The following is a 14,250-nucleotide window of genomic DNA, read 5'->3' on the forward strand; positions in this document are numbered from 1 at the left end:
GTTCACAACACTATTGCCCAATCCATGTAAACAGATCATCTGGCTAGAGGAAGGCCATTTGCTAATACCATTACAGATAACTAGGTCTTGAGAACTACAAAGCTTGAGGAGCTCGATACCAAATAAGTTCTCAGTTTTGTCTTCAAAGGTTCTGTTGAATCTACTAGCTATGTCATTATCTTCGTCAAGCCACAAGTGGTTAGGGCTAGAGTGGTCACCTAACATAATAGCTTGATTGGTAGCGGTTCTAGTGTTGAAATCCCCTAACAAAAGGATATTAACTTAATTCCTCAGGTTGTGAATGCGTTTTTCTAAGGTAGTGAAAGGACAATTCTTATCTAAGTTTTTTTTCTTATAAGAGGTAGGGTTAATAGGAGTGAAATAGAAAATTTCAATAAAAATCCTATTGGGGGGAGAATCAGAGATCTTGATCCAAATGTACTGATTGAAGGGGCCGATAGTATGAAGCTAGATGTGAGAAGAAACAATGTTCTTAATATAACATGCTATACCACCAATACCCCTTCGAGAGGATTTCTTGTTCCAAGTAGACCAAAGAATGAATTTGTCAAGGTGAGGAACCCTAGATTCGTCATGCTCCCAAGTTTCAACTAGAAAAATAAGGTCAATATCACTCGGGATCCAACTTACACCATGGAAAACCACGACAATTCTAGAAAAGGATCCTGAGTGATCCTAATCCCCATTTATTACTCGTATTTTGGACTCTATCTCGAATAATAAATTTCCTATTCCTAATGATAGCCCATTTTCCTTCTTTTCTTGCCTCCTTGACCTTTTGGACTTCTTTCCTTAGTTCACTTTGGTCTTGTGGAATCAGATATTCAGTTATAAATATTATGGTTACCTTTAGGCTAGAGGATTTCTTGAGTATATCTAATTTGTGGTCATTGCAACTTACTTTAATACATATTAGTCTATGTTTATTCTCAAGTAAATTTCCAACCCATATTGCTTCCGTGATATAAGATGTTTGAATTTGATATTTTGTTTTTAATTGTACTTTGACTATTTCTAATGTGTCATCGTTGTTTTTTTCTTCTATACTAGCGATTATAAGGTGTAAGTCTCTTTCATGGCACTCATGTTTGATTTCAATCAGTTTGTTAACTTCCTCTTTTATGGGTTTAATATCTAATTTACTCTCTACATTATTTAGGGTTGAGTTATTATTTAGTTGTTCTTTTCGACTTTTAATCTCGCTTTTCAAGGCATAATTTTCTTTGATCATTGATTGTTTACTATGTTCTATTTCTTGAATCCTACCTTTCATTCCTTGGATTTCATTCTCAAGTGAGATTATTCTATTCTCTAGCGAGTTGTGATTGTTTTCAAGCAATTTCGTTAATTCTATTTTAAATTGGTTTTCTCTTTCTTCTCTTCGTGTGTCTAAATATTCAATGTGCTCATAAAGACTGTTTAGAGTAATTTTACTTGGTATCCATTTGCAAGAGAAAGGCTTGTATATGTGAGGGGTAGTACTCGTAATGTAAACAAGCAAAACTTAGCAAAAGAGGGTGAGATAGAACGTATGCACCTGTCAGAGTCTAAGCAATTGAGGTCACCCGCAGAGATATGTAAAGTGCACTATAGAGTTGTCTCCAATGATGGTGGACGTACTCTAGGGAAACCCTTCGTATCCGCACCACTAAGAATAAACTTCAATTTTTTATTCACATAGATTACTGAGCATTCGAGCACCACAGATCTTACTGATATCCTTTTCTTTGGTTTAAATTTGAACTAGCTAAAACCCTGTTCCTCTTCCCAGCATCCGAGTACCGTGGAGATTATAATCAAAGCACTGCAGAGATTACAAATATCATCAACATGGGATCAAAGACGAAATAATACCTAGTCAGGTCTATTTTTTTTTTTCTCGGTAAAAGACTATCTAGTATATTATATAGTATTTACAGGTAAACTTTACATGCTGAGAGACAGGCCAACCAGGGCCAACTGTGGCGCCTTGGAAAGCATAGTTTGACACAAAATACTCCCTCGCAGGGGCAGCATCTACAGGACTTACCAAAATACTCCCTCGCAGGGGCAGCATCTACAGGACTTACCAAGCTTACTAAAGCAAAGACCAAAATGACAATGACATGACTATAGTCGAACATGGAACAGCATTGTGCTAGACAGTGACGAGACGGCCCACGCAGGGGCTTCCATCCAAAAAACTTGCAGTGAAACTTGTCCAGACGCGTGACTGACATTACATGACAAAATGAATAACTGAAATTAACAAACACAGTAGTAAACACAGTAACGAACAGAATCCAAATACCCGCTGAGACCTTTGATTTAGACCGGTGCTGAGAGAGAAGGGAGTATGCCGGAGATCGCTTCTGGGGATTAGTCTTCGGGCTCTTCCTCGTAGATATAGCTCCAGCCTTGGCCCTCAGGCATCCCTGCCCACAAGTCCATTGGACCCTTTGCAATGTTCTGAGGTGCCTGCTCCGGAGGATTGGGAGGGGATTGCTGGATCTCTTTCCCAGAGGTGCCGGCTTCGATAGGTGGCTGCAGCACGGGACTCTCCTCCCCCAAGCCTTCTTGAAGTGGCTCAGCCGAAACTGGTTGCTTCCCTCTCTCATTTCCCTCAGGAGCCTTAGTAAAGAGTACCGAGATATGAGCATTGATACCCGAATTATCCTTCGAACTGCCCAAGGTGAAGACGACTGAGCCGAAGGCTGGAAGCACTGGCTCACCTTCACTTGAGCTGCCAACCTCCATGAACTGCTCGGCCTGAATTGGTGTGGCTCTCGCCCTCCTATGGCAGTAGCAACAGCAACAATGGTGGTGCTCATCTGCTGCAGGGTGGCGTGAGGACGCACCTCGCCCAGGTCCCCTTCTGCTCGCTTGCCTTTCTCGCAATTTGGCCATGGACTCCCCGCCGCCTTTCTCTTGTTCCCGGACCGCTTTCGAGGAATTGAGATCCCCGTGGAGACTGCTGAAGGATTGCAGTATCTGAATTGTGATGTAAGAACAATCACAGAGCGGACTTTGCCACAGACCACGCACAGGAAAAACGGCTTCAGAGCAGGACTTTGCCACAGACCACGCACAGGATGACCGCCTCGCCTCCAATTTATCCCAATTGTCCTGAATGTGCCGCTTCCACCCGAGACATTCCCCTGAGTAGCAGCTACAGAGTACTGTGACTGCCTTGCGAGGTGGTGGAGCGCCCACCCGATCAGCTTCCTTCTGAACCTGCAACACCCCTGCCTCACCATGCCTATGAATTTGTAGTGCTCTGCCTTCCCCTTGAAGACTCGCAGCAAAACCTCGAAACGAGCATGCATTAACTGCGCTCTGCCTCCCCATCGTTTCACCCTGCTCGGCATTGAATGCCAAGAGCTTGGGCAGCTAAACCAAATCCCCTGGCGGCGGAGACCCATTACTCTATATTGCTAGCACGGGGCGGCACATGCTGGGCATGTGGCTCGTCCCTGTGTGACGTGCCCTCACCCGCATCCGGGGTAGTCAGGTCTATTTGACCTCGGTCAAGATGAATAATTTTTCCCCTTAAAGAAACTTGCAATCATCTTGAATGCACCCTATCCGAGCACCGCGAAGATTACCTTTGAATATACCAACGATCATTGACTGACCGAATGTCAATACATAAATATAACTGCTTTTCCATAGGATTTCTCGTGGAAAATAGTGAGTGGGTGTTTAGTATAGTCCTAAAAAACAATCTAATTATAATTACAGACTCATTTAATCAACAATCTATTACGAATCAAACAACAATATAGTGATCAGATATCAAACGAGCAATATCTACTGTGATTCAAACAACAATATCAATCAACTTGAATGCACCCTAACCGATCACCGCATAGGACATGTTTCTTTCTACTCATTAATTAAATTTGAACGAGCCAAAACCCTATTCTTCTTCAACTGAGAGCTTGATTATGATGGAAGACATACTGCAGGGAACCCCTTCATATCCGAACCACCGAGAAGAAACTTCAAATTTTGATTCACAGATATTACCGAGCATTTGAGCACCACAGAGATTAAAATCGAAGAGATTACTGAGGACCACAGAGATTACTATGCATCCCCTTCAGGGACCAGGTTTTGATGTTGGTGGAAAATGAGATGAGTGGAAATGATCAATAGATGTATATTTTTATTACTAAATCTATATAGTAAAAATAAATATTAAATAGATTTGATAGGTTTACTCTTTATTAAATGTTATAACACTTGGTTTTGTACTTCATACATTGACAATTCATTTTCATAAATATTTAGATTTGATATGTGTACTCTTTATTAAACATTATGACACTTGGTTGCATAGAAGTTTTTTTCTTTTTTTGATTTTTTAAATAAATTTTTATTTTTTTTCTTCTGACAATTCAATTTTAAACTCCATGAAATTAGTCATTTCATGTAAATGAACCAATCAGAAAAAGAAAAAAATTCAAATTTCAAAAAATTCAAATTTAAAAAAATTCAAAATTTATTTTTGATTTTCAAAATATTTAGTTTTATATTTATTTATTTTAAAACATTAATAAACTTGATAAAATTTATTTATAAAATCTATTTAGATTGAAAATCAAGTATCTTTTACTAAAACCAAATTTTATAAAATCTATTTAAATTGAAAATCAAGTCTTCTTGACTAAATTGAGATTCAGATCTGATTATAAAACAAATAAAAAACCACTGCCAAACAAAACACCCTAGACTTAGGGCATATAGGAATGAAGTGTGGGATTTGGTTGAGAACTTTTTTGAAGCATTCAACATTCAGTTCCTTCCAAGGGATGGAAACAGATTAGCAGACTCATTAGCTGTGGCTGCTAGTACTTTTAGGCCTCCTATTAATCCAAAGCTAAGATATGAGGTGGAAATGAGGCATAGGCCTTCTGCCCCTGATAATATAAAGCATTGGCAGATATTTGAAGACGATCAGTAGATTAAAGAATTTTTGGCTATGATTGAATATTTCAGGATACCGAGATTGATCAAGATGAAGATGAAGCAACAGAAGGTGCAGAAGTAAGTGGTTTGAAAAATTCTATTGTTAATAAAAAAGTTTTCCAATTGAAAAATAATATTCTGCCAAGGGGATTTGTCCCTATTGAAAGACTTTTTAACTCTAATGATGTAGCTATTAGTTCAGAAAAAATTCCACAGGATGAGCACATTCAAGATTATAATATTGGAACTCAGGAAGAGCCCAGGTTAATCAAATTATTTGACGGAGTTCCACTTAATTATAAGGAAATATATCTTAAGCTTTTTAAGGAATATATTGATGTTTTCGCTTGGTCCTATAAGGATCTCAAAACATATGATACAAGTATTATTCAACACAAGATTCCCTTAAAAGAGGGGATAAAACCATTTAAGCATAAACCTATACAGATAAATCCATTGCTTTTACCATCAATTGAGAAAGAGGTCAAAAGGTTGCTTGATGCTAAAATAATAGTTCCACTCAGGTACTCTAACTAGGTGGAAAACTTAGTGCATGTAAGGAAGAAAAATGGAGAGATAAGGCTACGCGTGGACTTTAGAAATATCAATAGGGCTTCCCTAAAAGATAACTACCCGTTACCTAAAATGGATCATGTATTGCAGAAGGTAACATAATCATTCAGGATGTCAATGTTGTATGGGTTCCCTGGGTATAATCAGGTGGTTGTGGATAAAGAAGATCAGAAAAAAAATGCATTCACATCTCCTTATGGAACTTTTATGTACGCTCGAATGCCTTTTGGGCTAATGAATGCAAGTGCTACATTTCAGAGGGCTATGGACATTGCTTTTGTGGGTGACAAGTTTGTAGTGATATATTTGGATGGCATTACTATTTTCTCTAGGTCTAATGAGGAGCATATGAACCATCTTAAAAATACTTTTGAGAAATGTAGAAAGTTTGGGCTTGAATCCTAAGAAGTCTATTTTTTCTCTTGAAGAGGGAAAACTGCTGGGGCACATTGTTTCTAGGGATGGAGTGAAGATAGATCCAACAAAAGTGCAAGCTGTGTAGAAAATACCTCTGCCTAGGAGTAAGAAAGCTATTCAAATATTTCTAGGAAAAATAAACTTTTTAAAGAGGTTCGTGTCCAACTATGCAGAAATTGTAAAGGAAATTACAAATATGCTGAAGAAGGAGAATGAAGTACATTGGACTAAGGGAGCCAGAGAGTCATTCTCCAGGATTAAAGAAGCATTACAAGGAGCTCTAGTCCTAATCAACCCTGACTATCAAAAGCCTTTCCAAGTTTTTTCATTCGCATCGCCTAATTCAATTGTTGTTGTCTTATTGCAGAAAAATGATGAAGAGAAGGAGCAACCAGTTGCTTTCTTTAACAAGATTCTCAGGGATGTTGAACTAAAGTATAATATTCTTGAAAAACAAGTATATGCTTTAGTAAAAGCCCTAAAGGCCTTCAGAACTTATGTGCTGCAGTCACATATCATTGCTTATGTGCCAAATGATGCAATAAAGGATGTATTAGTACAGAGTGATGTAGATGGAAAAAGAGGAAAATGGGTAGCCAAGATCCAAGAGTGTGACTTGGACATAAAGCCCACAAAGTTGGTGAAATGACAAGGATTGGCAAAGATGCTGACAGAGTTGAACTTTCAGGCACTGGGAATTAACTTTCTGACACTTGTGAATGAAGGAACAATTGAAGAAGGTGAGGAAAAACCAGATCCATGTATGAAGATCAGGTATAAATTTTTATGTTCAAAATGGTACACGTATATAGTTCATTATTTGTGTTTTATTTCTTGTCCTCAATCCTTGGATAGAACAAAGTATAGAGCATTAAAGATCAAAGCACAACCATATGTGATTGTTGAGGGCAAATTGTATTGGAAGGATCCTGTAGGAATTTTGTTGTTATGTTTAACAGAGGATGAATTCACACAAACCATCAAAGATTATCATGAGAAGTTATGTGGAGGACATTATAGTTGGAAGGCTATTGCACATAAAATCCTCCAGGCAGGGTTTTATTGGCCCACTCTATTTGGTGATACATATAAGTTTGTCAGAAGCTATCAGAAGTGTCAGATTTTTATTGAGAAGAAGAGGCTAGCTCCCTTGACTTTGATCCTAGTCTTCATAGAAGAACCATTCAGACAATGGGGATTATATTTTGTTGGAGAGATTAACCCACCTTCAAGTGGGCAACACAAGTGGGTTCTTACAGCTACTGATTATTTCACCAAGTGGGTAGAAGCTATACCTACTAAAAGGGCAAATGACCAGGTGGTGATGAAGTTCTTAGAGGAGAATATTTTTATTAGATTTGGATGCCCTGTCAAAATTATAATAGACAATGCTCAAGTTTTCAGTTCAAGTAAGTTTACTACTTTTGGTCAAAAGTATAATGTTATTATATCCCATTCAACATCTTATCATCCACAAGGAAATGGATTGGCTGAATCCATGAACAAAACATTGATGAAGATCCTCAAGAAAATTATTGCAGAAAACCAAAAAGACTGGGAATCCAAGTTAAGGTTTGCTCTATGGGCTACTAGAGTAACTACAAGAATATCTACAGGCAAATCACCTTTTGAGTTAGTGTATGGAACCTAGACTCTGTTCCCAAGTCAGCTTGTGAAGCCTGTGATTGCAATGATTCAGGAGGAAAAAGAAGAGCCCAATGCCCTAATAAGAAGAATGAATAAGGTAGTAGAGTTAAGTGAAAACATGGATAAGGTAAGAGACAACTTGATTATGTATCAATCAAAGATGAAGAGTATTTTTGACAGAAAAGCTAGGGAGATTGATTTTAAAGTTGGAGACCTGGTATTAAGGTGGGATACTAGAAGAGAAGATAAGGGTAAACATGGTAAGTTTGATCCTCTCTGGTATGGCCCATTCAGAATTATAGAAGCCAGGGCAAATAATACATTCTTCCTGGAGAATCTTGATGGTGAATCCTTACAGCTGCCTGTCAATGGGCAGTACCTCAAACATTATTTCCAGTTTTGAAGCACAAGCATCTTATCATTGTAGATACCAGAGTGAATTCATTGTACAAATTCCATAGAATTTTAATTGGATAAGCAATATGTGACTCCATGCCCGAGGTGAAGGCACTGATCTGCGATTCTTAGTGCTTCTGTGGCAAAAGCACTATCCCCAGGTGGAGCCAGATGTTGTAGCATCTATTTTTGTTTAAAATTCATTCTTTAATTTTATAAAAAATGAACAAAAATAAAAAATCATATATTATATTCCAAAAATTAAAAGAGAATAAAAAGTCCAAAGCAATTATTTGTTGATGATGACATTCAAAGCTGATGTAAGGTGGGCCCCGACCCATATTAAAGTGCGAGCGGTATCCTAAAATTTGAGTGAGCATGGGATCAGGGGGTTGATAAAGTGCTCTGCGGGGGAGCAACAAGCATGAGTTTTAACTCAGGCTCAACCCCCACAGTTGACCATGACATCAAGCTGATTGAGGCAAAAAAAAAATTCGATAACACTCATGAAAGGACAACAGTATTAAAAGAAGCCACCATTGTGAATTTCCTGAAAAATGATTTTAAACTTCTCTAGATGATGAAGACTCTATTTTCTAACAAACCTACTTATGGTAGTGGTGAGCCCCAGTATTGCAGCAATAATGCTGCAACTCCTGAGACTCCCTTCTTTAATTTTATCAACCCGGTAGTTCGTAACAATCTTGGAAGCGACGGTGCTGCATGCACAAGTACTAGCTCTTGCCGCAACTGTCACTTGGTCAGCTGGCACAAGTCCGCTAGGAGCTTAAGCCAACTTCTATGAGCTCTTAGAAGAAGCTTTTTAATTGATGGATGAAAGCTAACTCGAAGGAAGCTAATGTATTTGCGAAAAGATATTGAAAAACTGAAGGAAAATGCAAACCCTAATTCTTCCAGCTAGTCCTACTGATGCAAAGGAGAGAATGCAAACTACTGAAAGAGATGCCATTACTTCTATGAAGGTAAAATACATGTGTCTAGACTACCTCTATCTGAAGAAAACATCTTTTTGTATTTTTGATTAAGTTGTCAGTTTCATCATGCATATGCTTTCACTGTTCTTTGACTGTGCAGGGGTTGATCAAGGAGGAGAAATGCTTGGAAGAGTTCGGGAAGGTTCAGAGACGGTCTAAGGAGTCCCTAACACCCTTTCAGAGAGTTTCACAAAGTTTGGTTATCAAGAAACCTCATTTGTGAGCTTCTACAGGAAGTCTGCAGGGGTTCTACAGGATGTTCAGGAATTTCTACAGGATGTTCAGAAATTTCTACAGGATGTTTAAAAATTGGATTTTGGAGGATGGGTGAGTGAGGGAAGATGCATGAATGGATATGGAGGTAGGATAGGGGTCTGAAGTGGCCCAGGGACTGGTGGATGGAGTGGTGAGAAGGTGTAGATGGCTAAATTGGCTCAAAAAAAAAATGAAACAATGATTGCACAAAAAGGTAGGGTTACGTGGGCAAGAGGACATATGTGAGATGAGGAACCTAGCTAGGAGATGGAGCATATGGCTCTGATGAAGCTTAGGTGGATGAAAGAGTGGTAGAGATGCTCTGCACCGTATACATTCAACTGAATCAACAAAGTCTTGCACGTAATCAAAGTCCTAGCTAATCTAATCTAACTAACGATAAAGTGAATGAACAGCTGCTTTATTTGGAAGAGAACCATGTATATCAACTATGCAATGAAACATTTTAGAGATCTGAACAAATAACCAACTTCTGCAAATGAAAACAGTACACTAAGGATTTCATGGTAAAGCAAACTAGTGTTTTTGTTTGGGACAGCACGGTTACTTCAATTCCAGCCCCTGATCCAATAAGGAAGAGGTGAAACCAAAAGTGTTTGTTGACCCTTTTTTGGAGCCTTTTTCCTGTTATTATCCTACCAACTAAATCTGAACATGAAAAGCTACTTTAACCATCAAAAGCAATCTAAATAACAAAGCAAGATTTAAATCTAAAATAGCAGATTTTATTCTAAGAATGCAGCAAAGACACATGAAAGTAAACAAAGGAGGTACTGGGCACTTGATATGGGCCCAACCCCAAGAGCTACAGCCTCCTAAGAGAGATTTAGAGCTGGTGCAAAGCTGGATTCATCTTTATTGAGCAAGAAAAGAAGAGTTACATCAAAAACTTTCCACAAGGGAAAGCTTGAAAATGTGCTGAAATGCAAAGCTAATCTACTGACTAAAATCGAACTACAAACTAGCTAACTTCTGCCTACAAAGTGACTAACTACCAGCTAACCAAAATGAGGCCCTAAGCCTTCTTATTTATACAAATTGAGGACCCCAACAGCCCTCCTAAACTTTAGGAACTCGGCTGCCAAAACTTGTAGTTAACAACACTTTTACTAGCACTTGCTCGGCTACCCTTGTGATAATTGATTTGGTGGCCTTGAACTCCAAGCTGATGGTGGAGAATTCAAGGTAAGGGCCCATAAATGAAGGGGACACCTTCCTACAAATCCTCTCCCTTGTTCTCCCACGAATTTGGCTGCCAAGTGCTCATTAAAACCTTTGATTTTGTCTCCAAATTGACCAAAAAGACTACACAAAGCACACATTAGACTTGTTGGCATAATGACTAACCCAATTCACTCTATTAGCATAAATATAATAAAAAACATGTAATAAACTAATGAGAATGGTGGATTAAGTCGAATTAGGAGGTTGAATGAGCCCATATAATTATCCATTTTTGGGGCTCATCATCACCCCCCTACTGAAAGTGTTGCTCATCCTCTGAGCAACTGATCTATCTCCTCATCTTTGATGGCCCTAGTGGCCTCCCTGTCATGCCAAGCTTCTAAAGTGATGTCCTCTTCTCGTTCATGAAACCTTGCTTTTCTCTCTGCTTCTTCCCACTGCTTGTGCTCCTTTTCCTAGAGAATTCTCAGCTTCCTGTAGAACTGTCTCAGCATCATGTAGAGAGGCCTTTGTGTCCAACATTTTCATTCTTTCTCTCCAGGTGGATGTCTTCAGGCTTCCCCATTCATAGGTGATGGATGCCTTGGAGGGAGACCTCTCCTTTTGTGTAGCTGGGGTGTCCACAATCGTGATTGGTTCTTTTGACGGTGGTTGGGGTCTGCCAGTCTTTATTCTCACACTCCTTCTTACCTTAAAATATAGTGGAAGCTCCCTCTTTCGCTTCTCCTTCTGCTTGAGGGATGTGCTTAGGGTGGCCAGCACAGCTGCTGCCTCCCTAGCTAAAATCTCGGCCGATTTCTCCTTCTGCTGCCCTTTCCCCAGACTTCCTGTAGAAAGTACTGTAGTGGCCATTTTTTGGCTTCCTGTAGAAGCTGTTTTCTGGCTTCCTGTAGAAACAGTCTGCTAGCTTCCTATAGAACCAGTTTTCCCTGATTTGGCTTGCTTGGCTGGGGGTGCCTTCTCTTTGACTTGTGTTGTGGTTGCCTTGGGTGTGCCTTTACTTGTTTGGACTTTTTCAGTCCTCTCTGCCCGGGTTTGCAACCGCTTCTCCCTTGGCGTTTGTGCTTTTACTCCACTCACAGCTTTGGCCTCAGCAGCTTGTCCTTTTTCTTACTTTTCCTGTTGCTTTACCTGTGGCTTTTCTTGTGGTGGTCTGTCCTGGGTTTCCTTACCCCTGGCTCTCTCTTCTGCCTCAACGTGCTCCCTTTCCTCACTGCTGGATGAAGTGAGTTCCTCGGCTAGAATTCGGATATAATGCTCTGTTTTGACTTGTGCTCTGATCAGAAGGGGAATTATGTGTATGGTTTCCTCACCAGAACTTTGAAGACAGTATCCCTTAGGTGTATATATTCCACTTTGCACCAAATCCTTGGTTAGAATGTTGTTTCTGCCCAAAACTCGACTGTCAAAAGGGAATTAAGCTCTCACAGACAGAGTGCAGAGCTAATTTTCACACCAACCATATAGCAGTCACAAAAATTTTATATGTGCACAGGTGAGCCTTACAACGGTTTATCGTTATAATGGGGAGAGTTTGTTAACAGGAACCATGGAGGTGAATATGACGCAGCCCCATTTAAAAGAAATTCTGTGTATCATATAAGCAAACCACCATTCGTGACCCACAGGCAGACTGGTTTTAATTTTCCCCACTTCAAACAAGCTAGTTCACCACCTTTCGAAATATCATGCATGGGAATGGTGTTTTTGCGCCTACCTCTCTTCAAGCTCCAAATTTGATGAAGAAAAACTCGGGCTTTTTTTGCTCTGGAAGGCTTTACTGTACTTTCCTGTAGAACGTCTTCCTGTAGAACGCCCCTGCGCCTCTGAGTGAGCCCGATACGCTAGATAATTGTGAACCAGGCCGCAAAACTCAATGGAGGACGACAGGTTAATCATTTTGTGGAAGCGGAGGATGCATACTTCATTTGAAAATGTTGCAAGTGCAAGTTAACAACAGTTTGTGAGTTTCAGCCGAGCATTCATTAATTGCTGCGTGATTTGTGGTGAGGTGGCAAAAATGTGCGCTGGCTTTATTTGAACTGCAGTGATGTTATGAACTGCATGTTCTCTTCTATCTGTTAATCATTTGATGTCCTGTGCACTAGAGTTCAACATGTCTACCACTACCTGTGTTTTTCAAATTTCACATGAATGACTATACACGTATGTTGCGTGATTTTTGCCTGGATTTGTGCAATCGAATCTGGCTAGCTTCCTGGCTAAATCCCAAGATCTCATTCGTTCATGCAGTGCTTAGATTAGATTCATGCAATAGAGGAATGAGTTTTAGTCACATACCTGGAAGTCGAATGTGGCTGCCGTGAGGTGCTGTGGCCTTTCATTTGCTACATGCATTAGTTTCTGTGGTTGCATGAGGGCTTGGTGGCTAATTCATGGCTATTTTTTCTTGTGTAGGTATCGTCTGGCCGGATCCATGCTGTAGGAGCTGGCTTCACGTTCAGATCTGCACCCTCAAGCTGCTGCTGCTGAATTTTCACAGGACCGAAACTTGTTTTCGCCATTGCTCCCGAACGATAGACCGGATTGATCTGAAACTTGTTGAGCATGTTCCTATCATCATTATGCACCTCCCATAGCAGAATTGCGATCAATGGATGCACAGATTTCAAGAAAAATGGAAAATGGCTGAAGATTACAGAGATCAATTTCTCGGAAACCGTGCATCGGAATCAGCTGAAACTGCTTGGGTAGGTTACTATCACCCATATGCATCTCCCCATGAAATAGGCTTTGAAATGGATGCACGGATATGGAGAAAATGCAAAAATGGTCTGACGGTGATGGAGGCGGATTTCTTGGAAACCGTGCACCGGAATTGGATGAAATTGCTCAGGCATGTTGCCATCGTCCCTATACAACTCCCCATATAACAGTTTTGCAAATGGATGCACGGTTTTCAAGCTAGGGAAAAAACAAATTCTGTTCTATGTATTTTTTCTTCAAAGCATTCTGCAAGTTTTTGCATGGAAAGAAAAACTGAGCTTGGGTTGTGATGCAGGCATGGAGATGATGGAGGAGGAGTTTGAAGATTGCAGGAGGACTTCTGACCCCTTGAGGAAGCTCTCATGTTTGCCAAAATACCTTTTTCAAATCCATTTCTAGCTTCCTGTAGAAATCTTGTAATTTCTACAGGAACTTCCTGTAGAACACACAGTTTTGAGGAAAGAAGCACAATGAGATGGAAAAAATGATGGAGAAGGGTGAGGGATGGAAACATGGATGCTTGCAGGCCTCATGGACAGATTCTCGGCCTTCAGGTCCTCTTTAGAGATCAATTTTGGCTCGTTTGTAGGCTTCCTGTAGAAGACACAGAACTTCCTGTAGAAGACACAGAACTTCCTGTAGAAGGCACAGAACTTCCTTTGTCTTTGTTTTGAGCGATCCTCCTGACCTGCAATGTCCTTCTTGCAACCTACAATTATTCAATGGAAATTAGCTTTATTTTTCTTTTCTTTTTCTCTTTTTTTTTTTTGAAAAACAACTAGGGCGCCTCATGGAGGTTTTCACCCTAATTGCCTGCCCTGGGCGCCTCCAAGGGAGGTTTTCACCCAGGGATCTTATTCCCTTTTTATTTTCTCTTCTTTCCAACCCATTGACCGCCTCATGGAGGTTTTCAATCAATGAGCCAATCTAAGGCGCCTCCGAGGAGGTTTTCACCTTAGATTTTTATTTTCATCTTATTTTCATTTTTTTCTTTTTTTTTTTTCCTACCCTACCCTACTTGAAAAACAAAATTCTTTTCAATTATAAGAATACTTCCAATGGA

Source organism: Pinus tabuliformis, chromosome X (assembly GCF_031772625.1).
Source record: "Pinus tabuliformis cultivar Carrire ecotype Pingquan chromosome X, CPIR1, whole genome shotgun sequence".
Taxonomy (NCBI): domain Eukaryota; kingdom Viridiplantae; phylum Streptophyta; class Pinopsida; order Pinales; family Pinaceae; genus Pinus; species Pinus tabuliformis.